At 35.7% G+C, this 14910-nt stretch overlaps 2 long non-coding RNA genes across 2 annotated transcripts; both read right to left on the bottom strand.

Annotated features, from left to right (window-relative positions):
* Nucleotides 1-387: 387 nt before the first annotated feature.
* On the bottom strand, nt 388-1209 carry LOC145090864 (uncharacterized). Its single transcript, XR_013701794.1, has 2 exons — nt 729-1209; nt 388-628 (listed from the first exon to the last, which is right to left on the bottom strand). It is a non-coding gene; the product is annotated as an uncharacterized LOC145090864 (long non-coding RNA).
* Nucleotides 1210-1951: 742 nt separating this feature from the next.
* LOC145088829 (uncharacterized) lies at nt 1952-4878 on the bottom strand. The gene is made up of 3 exons (XR_013701229.1): nt 4151-4878; nt 3091-3890; nt 1952-2508 (listed from the first exon to the last, which is right to left on the bottom strand). It is a non-coding gene; the product is annotated as an uncharacterized LOC145088829 (long non-coding RNA).
* Nucleotides 4879-14910: the final 10032 nt, after the last annotated feature.

Raw genomic sequence — 14910 nt, 5'->3', positions numbered from 1 at the left:
TTAAAAGAAAATTTTACTTTTTTATTTAAGACAAAATTGCAAAATTGGTCCTGTGTATGCATTTTTTTGAGGTTTTAGTCCAAATCCCGACTTTTTTGGTTTCGTGGTCCTTTTGGCCACGTTTGTACGTAAGTTTAGTCCCTCGTAAAATTGAAATGATTGTAATGCCCTTTTGATATATTTTTTTATGTTTTTTCTATTTAATTTAAATGAAAAGAAAATAAATAATTAATTTGGGCCCCTCTCTCTCTTCTCTCTCTCTCTCTCTCTCTCTCTCTCTCTCTCTCTCTTACGGGACATGTGAGAAGAAAATCACCCCCCAAACACCCCCATTCTCTTCTTCCTTGTCACTTTTCATTTCATCTGCAACTTAAACAATACACATAATCCACCCAATTAACACTTCAATTAGAAAAGCATAGACTGATCTAGATCAAGACTAGATCAAGACCTAGAAAGATCCCCAAATTAGGAATGATGTTTCTGTAAAAACCAGAAGAAGAAAACGAGAGGGAGAAGGAGAGAAAGGGAGATTAAAAAGCTTAAATCAACTTCAATTAGAAAATCACCCCCAAACAACACACAAACTTTGATACGCCAATGTCAAAACTGCCCTCCATGACTGTTTCTGTAAAAATCAGAAGAAGAAAACAACACAAAAACTCAAATGGGTGTATTCGAAAAACCCTAAATCAACAAATTGTAGCATATAAACATATTGATCTTACCCTAAATCGGAGTTAATGGCGGTGATAAGGCAATGGGTGTTTGTTAATTGTAGCGGTGGCTCTAGCTGCCCCGTTTCTCTTCTTCCAATAGCGAACGATAGGGAAAGGAAGGAGGAGTAAGGGGTTGTTAGTGATCGGAAACAACAGCAAGGTAGTAGTGGTGGCCGTTGGAACTTCCCAGCAGCAGTGGGAGGCGGAGATGGCAGCCGATGGTGATTGAACTCACGACGACACCATAGATGGGTGGCAACTTTGCCTTTTTCTTCCTCTTCTTCGGTTGTGAACAACGAGTGGAGAGAGTGAGAGGTGACACCGGTGATGGAGGGGTTATGGTATTCGAAGGAGGAGGTGGGTTAAGATGGTGGTGGCAGTCAACGTTCCCACCGGTGTGTCGTTCTGATGTTCGTCGACGAGAAAGGAGGTGAACGGAGATGGGGACGGCGGAGGGAGGAAGCAACAACTTTGATCAATGGCGGGGTGTTTGGACTGTTGAGTATTAAGTGATATATATATATATATATATATATATATATATATATATATATATATATATATATATATATATATGGTAAAGTGAATATACCTAACAACCTTATATAAGCTTAGGTACCTAACCACATTATACTACATTGTTTTGCATTATATTTCCATTGCAATTGTCTAAGGTTCTTAAACTTCAAACCTTAACTTGATTTACTTCCAAGATTTTCAGACATTCACCATAATATTCCTCCTACACCATTTGATTTGTAACGGTAGTATATAAAGCCCACCAGGGGGTCTCCGACAGAAAGACGTCATTTGAAGGAAGATAATGGTGAAAGTCCAAAGATTTTGGAAGCAATTGAGTTATGAGGTTGAATTTTAAGAACTTTGGGTGATTACAATGCAAATATGATACAAAATTACGTAGTATGATGTGGTTAGGTACCTAAACTTATATAAGGTTGTTAGGTATATTCACTTTACCCATATATATATTAGAAAAGTTTTAGGTCCGTGCTAAGCACGACCCACATAGGGTAATTTGGCTATTTTCTTTTGTCGTTATTTAAAATATATTGTACACATTAACCAAAAAAGTGAAAATACAATGTTATAATTGGGTGTATTTTTAAAAGTTAGAAGTCAATTAAATGTAGACATGTATTATGAAGGAATGTTGATTATATAAGTTACTAATATTGTGCTTGTCTAAACATTCGTAGTAAAATAGTGCCACAACCAAGACACCAACAATAAATCAAGGTGAAATAAAGGCAACTCCCTTTGTATGTTAGGGTATAAAGATTCATGACATTCGTGGAAGGCAACATAGATCAAGATCTGGGATCCACATCTTACAACTAAACAATGGAATTTTTGACATTGATTGACCTCATAAAATAGAGTTTTTGACAAATATCCAATCATTTTGCACATACTAACTTATATCCTCAATTTTGTTTTTATGAAAACTTAATCCAAACACCCCTAATTATAGTGGGTTAATGATCAGAGATGGAGGAAACCACAAGACCACCCAACTATGTTTTTTATATTGATCAGACCAGAAAATTCAACTTAACAGTTAAAAAAATCATGTATTATCCTACTTGTATAACTTGACAACTTTTATAGGCATCGTTCAACCGATCGAAATTACTCAACAGCTGCTATACTTTCCGAAAACTGAGATCCCTGCTACGCTGCTACACACCATCGCTTTTTGACCTTCTTGCAGTTAGCCCTTTTAACGAGCTTCATTTGATTTGTTGTGTGTATTAAGCCTAAAACTCAACTAATAAAGGAGACAAGTTATCTCATAAGAAATTTCATACACACATATTTCAATCTTATTTTTAAATGATAATTTTATTAAAATTGCAAGATGTCAAATAAGAATCCTAAATCTTATTTTACCATTAGTTTATTCACTTTATTTTGGTAATCTAAACCACCAACAGAGCATAAGATTTTGGTTTTACTTTGGATCTGTAGGCTAGCTTACTAATGGTTCATTTAAATCTATAAAAAAACATAATCATTTTATATCATGTGGAAAGGCTTATTTTCTTGCACTATATTTCCAAAATATGTACTTTTAGTCAATTTATATTTTAGGGACCATACTTACAAAATCAACGTATATATCATATGGAAAGACTTATTTTCATGCACTATGTTGTCAAAATAGGTACTTTTAGTCAATTTATATTTTAAGGACTATACTTACAAAATCAACATTTACCCGATTACCAAAAAAGGAAGCAAATTTTTATTTTTTAGGCAACCGGGACAAGACTTAATCGAGTAAGCTATACATGAGTATTTCTTTTTAAAATTAATACAGAAAGAGCGATTGGAAAAAGCCATGGTTTACCTTGCATTGAAACGATGCATGCATGTGATCTACTTGATTGACTTCGTTAAAGTCAATAGCTGCTAATCACTGATAAAAAAAAGTTACAACCTGTTATGAACTTGATCTATTGATCTGGGAATGTAAAAAAAAACTTAAGTGGTAAGTATTCTCTTACATGCGTAAAAATGGAAGAAGAATTATTGCAGGACTTAGGTTAGAGGGATGACAAAGTGATCAAGTTTCTTACCACTTGGTTGTATTTTTGTCCCTTTAAGTGGAAGATTTTTTGAAGCTGGTTTGGATTGTGCTAAGGAAAAAATGGTCATTTAGTCTCATTCCAAGAGTGTATTCAGTCGGAAGAGAAAAAAGACCGTATATATGTACTTTATCCAGACAAGTATTAATAACAATATACAACTTAACAGAAAAAAACACAATCCCTTCTTCTGTTAATATATACACGAGTGCTTGCCTTTGACTTATTGTAGAAATGACTAAATTAAAAAGTCAAGAAGTGAAGCTTTCCCATTAAAAAACTAAAAGAATTACAATATAGAAATGTACCTTGTCACCATAAAATCTTTTGCACGTTCTGTATGATTCATTTCCAATAGAAAGGTTAATGAATCTAATTTACCATTACAAAGAAAAACAAAATAACTTTTGAAGATTATAGTTTTCAGAAAAAACGTACAACTAACAATAAAAGTATAAAATGCAGCACCTATGTCGCTCCAATTGAGTACACCATGAAAATAAATGGCTTCCCCTCATCTCTCAAGCCAACAATCACATGGTGACAGAAATAAGGACCAAACCTACACAAAATATAAGAAAAGACACTCTATTAATATAACATTTAATAATATATGGAAATAAATAACTTTGATTTATGCTATTTCATAACAAAAACTTAAAATCGACTGAAAATAATGGCAAAAATGAATAGAAATTGGCTTACAAGCAATTGAACATCAACAAATTTGAAAAAGGATTTGAGGTCAAAGGACAGAAAATGGAAGAAAATGTCTCACTGGCGAAAACAGAAGATTGAAGTGAAAAGTAAATAAATTCTAACCTCTGTTAAAAAAATCCATAAGTATCAATAAATCCCCATGAAAAGAAGATAGAAAGAACTGATCCAATTTGGTGTGCGTGTGCCTTTTTATAGATCAAAAGACTTCTTTGTTGCATCGTCCTTTGATTTTCTCTTCCAATAATTCCAATTTTAAGACCCTTTATGCAATGAACAAAAGACACACATATTTTTTAAAAATTCATCGTCCTTAAGTTAAACCGATGGCAAACCCTAACCCATTTTTGAGGAATTGAAAATCACATATGGCATGTGCTGAAACGATATATAAATCGATTACCAAACTCAACTTCTTATATCAGCATTGATGAGAATCAAGATTGTCAAGAACATGGATAATACATCTGCGTGTGATTGAGGAATTTAAGCGGATGCGGCAAACTGAAATGTGAGACGATGGTGTGAATCGAGTTTAATGCAATTAAGTCGCCAGGAAAATAAATAGATACGACACATCCGCACACAAGCAATTTGAATCGACGTTGGTGTCATGGTGTCGTTCAGAACACAAGATACGTGGCATCCAAGAAGTCCTGTGAATCCGATGCATACGACACCAAATAAAAAGGGCTTTCATACACGAAACGAAAGCATGCTCTCTTGAATCGACTTTAATGTTAATGGCGCCGTTTAGGAGGTAGATTACGTGGCGGAAAAAAAACCTTGTAAAATTGATTTTAGCGAAAGGAGAAAAATAAGGCTTTTATATATATATATATATATATATATATATATATATATATATATATATATATATATATATATATATATATATATATATAGTTTTTTAATTTTCTTTTAATCAGAAAAAACATTTAAATAAATAAAAAAAATAGAAAAAGAAAGTACCAAGGGTAAAATAGTAATTATGAAAAAGTTTATAGAAAACTGAACCAAACTCGCAACAAAAGGAAAAGTTTTGACCTCTGGTGCTAGTTCAAACCTTTTTGTACCAAAGTGACAATTTTCAGCTAACCACAAGGACCATTTGTGCACTTTTGTCCTTAATTAATAATTTATTTAAAGTAATTGATTAATAATTTTGGGTTTTTCCTATAAAAATTTAATTAATTTTATAATCGTGGTTCCCATAAATTATAAACTAGTTAACTATAAATGACTCATATTTGTATGCTACGTAGAGTGCACCTTCCTATAATCTAAAATTAATAATTAAACTTTTTATACGCGAAATTGTAATAAAATTAGTCAAAATGAGGAAAGATTTAAAGAAAATAACAAAATTAGTCAAAATGAGGAATGCTTTTAGCAAAACAATTATTTTTTAACTTTTACACACAATCATATTTTTGCAATAGGCAAACTGCAAAAATAAATTTATACTTTTAAATTTATTTTTCTTTTATAAGCACTAAAACATTTTTTTTTTCTAAATTAAAAAAATATTTAATATGAAATCGTTCTTCATATAATGTAAAACTGTTAGTGGTATTGTGATATTCATAAATTTTTTTGAGGTAGTGTTGTAGGTATCTCCAAATAAAAAATTTTAGCAAGCCTAAAAAAAGTGATAAGTTTCTCTTCTTCCAATAGCGAACGAGAGGGAAAGGAAGGAGGAGTAAGGGGTTTTAGTGATCGGAAACAACAACAAGGTAGTAGTGGTGGCCGTTGGAACTTCCCCAGCAGCAGTGGGAGGTGGCGATGGCAGCCGATGGTGATTGATCTCACGACGACAACATAGATCGGTGGCAGCTTTGGCTTTTTCTTTGTAACGTCCCAAAATTCAAGGCTAAAAAATTTCATTTTTAAATACGTCATTATAAAACCAACAGTGTAATAAAACATCTGTAATATCATGTCATGTCAAAACCAAAGTAGAAATAATCAAAGATGTTATCATAAAACAATATCAGAGTGTAATCCCAAAGATCTCATTTGCGGAAAACCATAGTGTGATGCGCTGCGATCAAGCCGGCTCATTTCCTTTAAACACGAAGTACCTGAAACCAAAACTGAAAAACCGTAAGCACGAAGCTTAGTGAGTTCCCCCATCATACCACATACCATACAATCACAAAGCATACATACTGCTGGGCAATTTTGGGGTGCCGACCTACCCGGTACGGCCATTCTGGGGTGCCGACCTACCCGTGTCAAGCTATTCTGGGATGCTGACTTACCCATGTCAAGCCATTTTGGGGTGCTGACCTACCCATGTCAAGCCATTATGGGGTGCTGACCTACCCGTCGGTCTTAACAACCGACCCTCGAGGACTATTCCACCCCCTACTGCTACTATCACATATATCATAACATAAACATACTATCAGACATATCTGGGGTGTCCGAACTACCCTTCGGTCCTAACAACCGAACTTGGGGACTATTCCCCTCCTACTACAACTATCACATATAACATATCATGCCAGCATATAAACATATCAACACATACGGTCAGACATATCTGGGGTGTCTGACCTACCATTCGGTCCTAACAACCGAACTCTACTACTATCACATATAACATATCATGCCAACATATAACATATCAGGTAGTAGCAAACCTAGATGATATCACAAAGACAATCATCTAATCATACAACTCCTACTGGTGGGCCGCCATTGTGGCCGTAAACCCACCGCTATTGGAAGGTAACTCAACTCACACTGCTGAAGTCCCGAAGACACAATCCCACACTTGCTGAAGTCCCGCAGACCCGACCCCAACTGCTGGCTGACAGATTCCCGAACTGTCAACACCAAAATAACACCCAATTAATAATTGGGTCCCACTACATAACCATACGTACATTCTTTGGATAATTACTACATTACCCCTACCTTGGCTTATTCAAGCCCAAGGCCCAATCCGTAGGCCCAAAGTCAATTAGGAATCAAAACCCAACACATGGCCCAATTTTCCAAATTGGGCCTAGGCTATACATGGTCTTATTCTAAGGCCCAAACTATGGCCCATCTATGGAAATTGGGCCCAAGCCCCTTACATAGGCCTTACCCTAGGCCCATTAAATTACTCTAGACCATTTGCTTGATCTTGGATAGCCCATTTAATAACCCAGTCATCAAGGCCCAACAGAAAGGCTCAACAATAAACCCACATGAAATTAGGGTTTCACATAAAATGATGATTAGGGTTAAGTTTCCTACTTAACCTATTAAGGGCTTAATCCATTAAGGACTTAATCCATTAAGTCCAATATTGCTTAGATTAATTTCTGCCAATGATTATTATTTAATATTCCAAGTTATTAAATAATTCCCGTGTGTCCCGATTAATTTCCCAAAATTAGGGTTTTGATTGCATTAGGGTTTCCACCCCCAAATACTAGCCCATTTATTAATTTGTTGGACTTTTAGGTTATTTAGGGCTTTATTGGGCCTATCAAGCCCACTAGAATGTCATCAAGCCCATTAGGGTTTTATTGGGCCAATTAGAGTCCATTAGACTCATTAGGGATTTCACTAAGCCCATTTGGCTTCATTGGGCCCATTAGGCTAACAAGGCCCATTAGGGTTTCAAGCATCCCCAACCGAGTCAACTCACAAGACAAGCACACCGCCACCTGACTCGGCGGCCGATGGCGGCAGGAGGCGGCAGCCACCACCTCACGGTGGTGGTTATCGGTTTTCTTTTTATTATTCCATTTCCAATTACATCTTAGAAGGCTAAAACTCAAGTAAAAACACACCAACTCACTAAGATAAACACACACATGGCGGCACATGGTGGCAACCACCACCTCACGGTGGTGGCAGTGGCTATTCCCGACTTTCCGGCTAGAAAAACACACACAACACCCACATAAAAGCAAAATCACACACCTACACAACTGACAGCCACCTCCCATGGTAGCTGACGGTGACGAGCCAAGGCAGCGACGGAAAGAAGTAGAAAAACTAGCGGCAGGTGGTGGGATTTGCGATGACAGCCACCATGGCCGGCTGCCATGGTGGTTCTCCACGGCTTCTACTCGACAGAGGACCAAACCTACGAACACAACAGCCCCTCGGGGTGGCAAACGATGACCGGAGCGACATACTTGAGCCATACGGAGGTCGCGACTAAGAAATAGCACCATGAGAATGATGAGGAGGATGAATGGCCGCCGTTGACTGAAGCACCATTGACCACCGGCTAGCGACGCCTCCGTCTTCAACTGTGGGAGTGCGAGGGGCCAACAATGAAACAATAACGAGATGTGCCTTCGCCGGTAGCCAAGCCATGACGACATCTCGATGGTGAGGCAGCAGGCGTCGTCGTTCGGGACTCCATCTGGTCGTCGGCGGCGGCTGGGGAGAAGTAGAAGGAGGTGCGTCGGAGATGGAAGGTATAAGGTGGAGGTGGCGAATGATCTGTTATTAGGGTTAGGGTTAGGAACACTTGATGTATATATATGGAGGCTGCGAAGTAGGGTGACGGGTTCTAACCCGTATCCCATACAACTTACATATAGCTTTGACACTTCTAGCCCCTCCCATCCATAATTTTTCCAAAAGAAGTCTACAATTTACCACTTAAACCCTACCCCTTGAAATCCTTTACAAATGAAGTCCGAATTTTATCTTTTTAACCCCAGCCAACCAAAAACCCTTCAACTTAAGTCCTCATAATTACCATGCAGCCCCTCCTCTACAATTATTTTCAAATAAGGTCCATAATTACCTCTTTAGCCCCTGTTTTGCGTAATAATTATAAATCGAGTCCGGAACTTATACTTTTAACCCCCAACTTCTAAATTGTGCCAATTAACTCCTTGAAACCAACACCCTACATATATAATTATTTGTTTTAGGGCTACGAGCCATTTATTTATTTATTTATTTATTTAATAAATAAACGGGGTTTTACATTCTTCCTCTTCTTCGGTTGTGAACAACGAGTGGAGAGAGTGAGAAGTGACACCAGTGATGGAGGGGTTATGGTATTCGAAGGAGGAAGTGGGTTAAGATGGTGGTGGCAGTCAACGTTCCCACCAGTGTGTCGTTCTGATGTTCGTCGACGAGAAAGGAGGTGAACGGAGATGGGGACGGCGGAGGGAGGAAGCAACAACTTTGATCGATGGCGGGGTGTTTGGACTGTTGAGTATTAAGTGATATATATATATATATATATATATATATATATATATATATATATATATTCTTTTTTATTTTTCTTTTAATCAGAAAAAACATTTAAGTAAATAAAAAAATAGAAAAAGAAAGTACCAAGGGTAAAATAGTCATTATGAAAAAGTTTATAGAAAACTGGACCAAACTCGCAACAAAATGAAAAGTTTGGACCTCTGGTGCTTGTCCAAACCTTTTTGGACCAAAGTGACAATTTTCAGCTAACCACATAGGCCATTTGCGCAGTTTTGTCCTTAATTAATAATTTATTTAAAGTAATTGATTAATAATTTTGAGTTTTTCCTATGAAAATTTAATTAATTTTGTAATCGTGGTTCCCATAAATTATAAACTAGTTAACTATAAATGACTCATATTTCTCGTATGCTCATGTAGAATGCACCTTCCTATAATCTAAAATTAATAATTAAACCTTTTTTTATGCGAAATTGTAACAAAATTAGTCAAAATGATGAAAGATTTAAAGAAAATAACAAAATCAGTCAAAATGAGGAAAGCTTTTAGCAAAACAATTATTTTTTAACTTTTACACACAATCATATTTTTGCAATAGGCTAACTTCAAAAATAAGTTTATACTTTGAAATTTATTTTTCTTTTATAAGAACTAAAACATTTTTTTTCTAAATTAAAAAATATTTAATATGAAATCGTTCTTCATATAATGTGAAACTGTTAGTGGTATTGTGATATTCATAAATTTTTTTTAGCAAACCTAAAAAAAGGATAAGTTAAGAGAGAGAGAGAGAGAGAGAGAGAGTTAAACCGATCAAATGTCTCAAAAAAATTACTATTTTTGAAAATTTTCAGAGTTTTTGAGTGAACTTCACTCTAGATTTGTCGGTCAGTTTGTAACAGTCACATGTATTGGCTACAATAACATAACTTATATTAGAAAACTTTAACCTATAATAACAATGTAGTTACGCTTTTTACCGAAACTGGATGTTTGCACTTTGTATATATAACTTTATTAAAAATGTCTGATTATTATTGGTAAAATGTTTCAAGATACAATGAAAAAATAAGATATTATACTATACAAATGTATGAAATTTTAAAGGGTATTATGTTCCTATTGGGCTTAAAAAAAGGTAAACTACAATTTTTTTTAATAAAGCATGAGTTTATATTTAATAAAATATGGAATTTGGTCCTTTGTATTCCTTGTGCACTTTAATATAAATTGGAGTAGAAAGTTGGGGATTTGATACTTTGGTTATATTTCATACAAAAGATTAGTTAAACTGGTTTATCAAATGTAGAAGATTTAATAAAAGGAACGACTATTTTGGACAATCCTGAGGAAAAAGTAAAAAAGAAAGAAGATGTTTTAGGTCGGGAAATTTCATAAGCAATTGACATTTTTGGTTTCCTAAAACTTTAAAAGCATCAGGTTGTTATGGGGGTATTTGCATGAAGGGTGCGTTTGTCATTTTTAGGAACAAAATATAATAGTTATTAATTAATTAATTATTTTTTTATTTTTTATTTTTTATTTTTTTGGTTTTCTTCCTTTGTACTCTCACCATCCGCATGAAATTACGTACATCAGAATAAAATAAAAAGGTAACTTATTAAAAAGACATGAGATAACTTCCTACGTCTCATCACAAGTTAAACTCATAACACATGATTCTAAATAATATTTTTATTAATTAAATCAAATACAATGACCTAAAATAATTAAGACATGTTGTTTCCTTTTCCTTGGACAAAAATGTGAAAACCCCGTCACTATCTTCATCAGATTCAATAACAACACTCCATTCTCTCTCTTACACCATATATACAACTATGTTACACCAACAATTCAAGAAAGTTGCCACCAACTGAAACATTTTGGAAGAAAGAGAAACAAATAATTATTATGAAACCTTTATTTTAAAATTAAATTCAATATTTTAGCATTATTTGTCCTATAATTGACAGGACATGACATGATATTGTGTTTGGCGTACAGTGAACTAAGACTTAGACCGATGTTAATGGGACAACAATCGCAACTTTTTGTATGAGAAAAAGACGTGAATGCCCTCCTCCTACTCCTCCTCCTAATTAACATATGTAGCCTAAATGAAAAAAGAAACATAAAATACTTGAGATACTCTGCTAAGAATCCGAGCTCCCAATTGGACCTTTAAAGGCATTGTTGTCTGAAAACTCTATAGTCAAAGTCTTCTAAGAACCAAGGATCAAGCAACTCCAGTGTTGAAGAGTGAGATTCCAATCTATAGCTGTGATTAATAAACCAAGCTGATCAACTTCAAAAGTGTACCAATAACTCTTCAACTGAACGTCCCATAATCAACTCATACTTCGGCTTCAAAAGTATGAAACATCTCTAGTTCTCGAATCATAATATACCCAAAATTCTTCAAAAGAATAACCTGCTAAAAACATGAAAACATCATATGGTAGAGCTAGAATAACAAACATATCTGGATCCAGGAATAGAAGCCGCAGTGATCCGCAGGCAAGGATCGAACTTCAAACTTCAATCAGAACTATCATCATGGCATCGATTTGACTAAACAAGTTAGATGATAAGTCAAGATCAATTAGCACGCCAAATACTAAATGATCTCCTTTTCCCAGATATCTTCAAAATCCACACTCTGAAAAACATAACCAATAATCTGGATGCTCATAATATTGTCTCCCTATTTTTAATAACCAATGCTTGGATATCAAAATAAATAAATCAATCAGGATGGTGAGTGTCGGATACCAAGAGCTTCGCACACTCTCCCTATATGTATGAAGTGTCTCGATAAAACACAAGACAAAAAGTATATTAATACTTCCAAGGTCATAAGTAGCATGTCGATTCTATCGTCGAAAACTGTCTGAACAAGTACTGAAGTAACAATAAGAACTTTGTGTGAAAAATCTCTGCTCTGCTGAAAAATGCTGATGTACCCAAACTGCGGTGCCGAAACTCCTGAATTCGTCTTCAATAAACAAAGTCCACTTGCTCAAGACCCATGGCTCGTCAACCGAAGATCAAGAGCTACAAGTCATAAAAAGTCTCGTAGAGCGAAGATTGCGAAACAATTTTGTTGATCAGACGCAACTGCGGTGCAATCATTGCGAAGTGGAATATGATGTCCGACTGCGATATGGATGATCATTGGTTCTAAGACATTGATCTAAGGAATGTTGGTCGACGGACCTTGATTAAAGGGCAATCTTCATAGAAAGAATAATAAAATTCTTCCAATATAATCAACAAGAAGTAATCCATCGTGACGATCGAAGCACGAATAAATCTCATAATAATCTCTTTTGCGAAGACAATAAATCGAGTCTTGTAAAAATTGTTTTTTCACAAAAGTGTTTCCGATCATGGGTTGCAGTGGTAAAAATTGGTGTTAATAAAAATAATTGGTTTTGAAAAATAAAAACAAATTGGTGTTTAAAATAAAAATTAGTGAAAAAAAATAATTAGAGTTTGGTTTTTAGCAAGAGAAAAAAAAGCTAGCATAAAAATATTAAAAAATAATTGGTGAAAAAATAAAATAAATGAGTGTTAAAAAACTAGGATGAAGTAGAAAGAAAAAAAAATTGGCTGAAAAAAATAGGTGTAAAAAAATGAGTATTAAAAAAACAATGAGATTTTAAAAAAAAATGAGTGTTGATTAAAAAAGGCTAAAAAAATTGGCTAAAAAAGATTGCGGTATTAAAAAAAAGGGGGGGGGGGGGAGGGGGGTTAGTAGCGACAACCTATAAATAGAAGGCGTTTTTTCACTCTTTTTCTCGCATCTCTTCAACCAACTCTTTCCCAAACACCCCCAAAGCATCTATTCTTTTCCCTAACACCTCGTAGGTGTTAGTAGCGAGTCCCGGAGCGCCAGAAGGTCCCGATAAGAAGAGCTTTCAGCTCAGAAGTTCTACCCGTGCAGAGCCCGATTCCTCGCTAAACCCCCTCGTAATTGAGTTATGATTACCATACTTTAAGTATAACTTATGTTTAAGTTCATTATCGTTATTATGAACCCATAAACGAGATTTATTAGTGATTCCAAGTCGTTATACTGATTGATCTACTTATGGGGATGATGTCTAGGCTGTGATTTAGTGAGGTGTTTAAAGTGGGATTTCCAAACAGTATACTTCGTATACCAAACAAACTCTACCTTCGATATGATCATGCCTAGTTGTTCCTTAATTGATAGACCATGAAAGTAGACTTTAAGTTAATTATAAATCTAGACTAATAATTAGTTGTAATAAATATTAGACTAAAACTTAGTGATAATAATATTAGGTTTCGTCAAAGGAAAAGACGGTTGCTAGAAGCGAAGCACTGCCCAAATTTCAAATTGTCAATTTAACAAATGAGTGCATAGTTACTTTCATCTCAGTGGGACCCTCCGGTCCCAAAAATCGGGTGGACCCTCCGGTCCTAACTCAGTAAGCTCAGAATAATACACAACATAAATCACAAAGACATAATGTAGGATATCACAATACTCAATATAAGAACATAAGACCCTCCGGTCACACAAGGGTTACCAGTCTAGGTAAAGTATAGGTAGAAGACTCATCTCAGATGATGAACAGCTCCTATAGATGCTGTTGCTGCACCAGCCTCTAACACTGGACCAAAATCCAAAATTACCCAATTAAGATCTAAGTCTAAATCCTCACTCTTTAGGTCTAAAGGCAGTCCAATAACTAGCCCATCAATAACCTAAAACTCATCGGGCCCACCAAGGCCCAATAATGAATGGGCTCTCCCGAGGCCCAACTCTCAAGTCCAAGTGACAAGCCCAACACAAGGGCCCAAGGCATATATATAATATTTCTCTGCTCAAAATCTCTAGTACACAAGCCCAAAGATCCAGGCCCAACCCTTAAGGCTCATTATAAGATTTAGCCCAAAAAGCCCACAACAAGGTTACACGGGGCATACCTCCTTTGGTACGCTCAACGTACACAAGCATGCACGAAATCTGATCGGGCACACCAACCCAGTACGCGGGGCGTACTAGGATTACGCTCGGCGTACGTCCAATATGGTTTTTCTCACTTTCTTGGTATTAACTCTTTTAGACCTTAGCTCATATCACATATCTGGACTCCCTAGAGGCTCTTACTCCATAAAGTCTGTGACTTTAAGCCTTTGCATGGCTGATAAAGTCACAGACACCCAAAACTCATTCTCTTATCCCAAAATGCTCATATCTCATGCATGAGTTTATTCAAATGTCCAAGTCTCGATTTGTATGAAACTATACCCTTAAAGACACTTAAAGGAGCTGCTCATTATCTATGAAGCTCATTTTCTCATAAAGCATGCAACTTTAGGACCAAAACCCTAAAATGGTCTAACATGATGCACAAAAAAAAGAGTGAGAAAGCTTTGAGCTTTATACCTCTAAATGAAGCTCCCAACACAGATATGCTCATATGTATAGCCTGGACTCCCACTCCTTCTTCAAAGCTCCTTATTCACTCCAAGAACACAAAAAATCACTTAAATTCTCTTAAATGGACACACACAAAAGCTCAAGAATGAGGATTAGGGTTTGAGAGGGTTTATTGTCTGAGGATGGTGGCCAGGAATGAGGCTATCTTATTCTTTATATAGGGACACCCCCTCATTCAGGTTTTTCACTCTGTGCC

This window comes from Lactuca serriola, chromosome 2 (assembly GCF_051521515.1).
Source record: "Lactuca serriola cultivar US96UC23 chromosome 2, Lser_US96UC23_V15, whole genome shotgun sequence".
Taxonomy (NCBI): Eukaryota; Viridiplantae; Streptophyta; class Magnoliopsida; order Asterales; family Asteraceae; genus Lactuca; species Lactuca serriola.
Note: the sequence above shows the minus strand (reverse complement) of the source record. Positions and strands in the feature narration are given on the sequence as shown.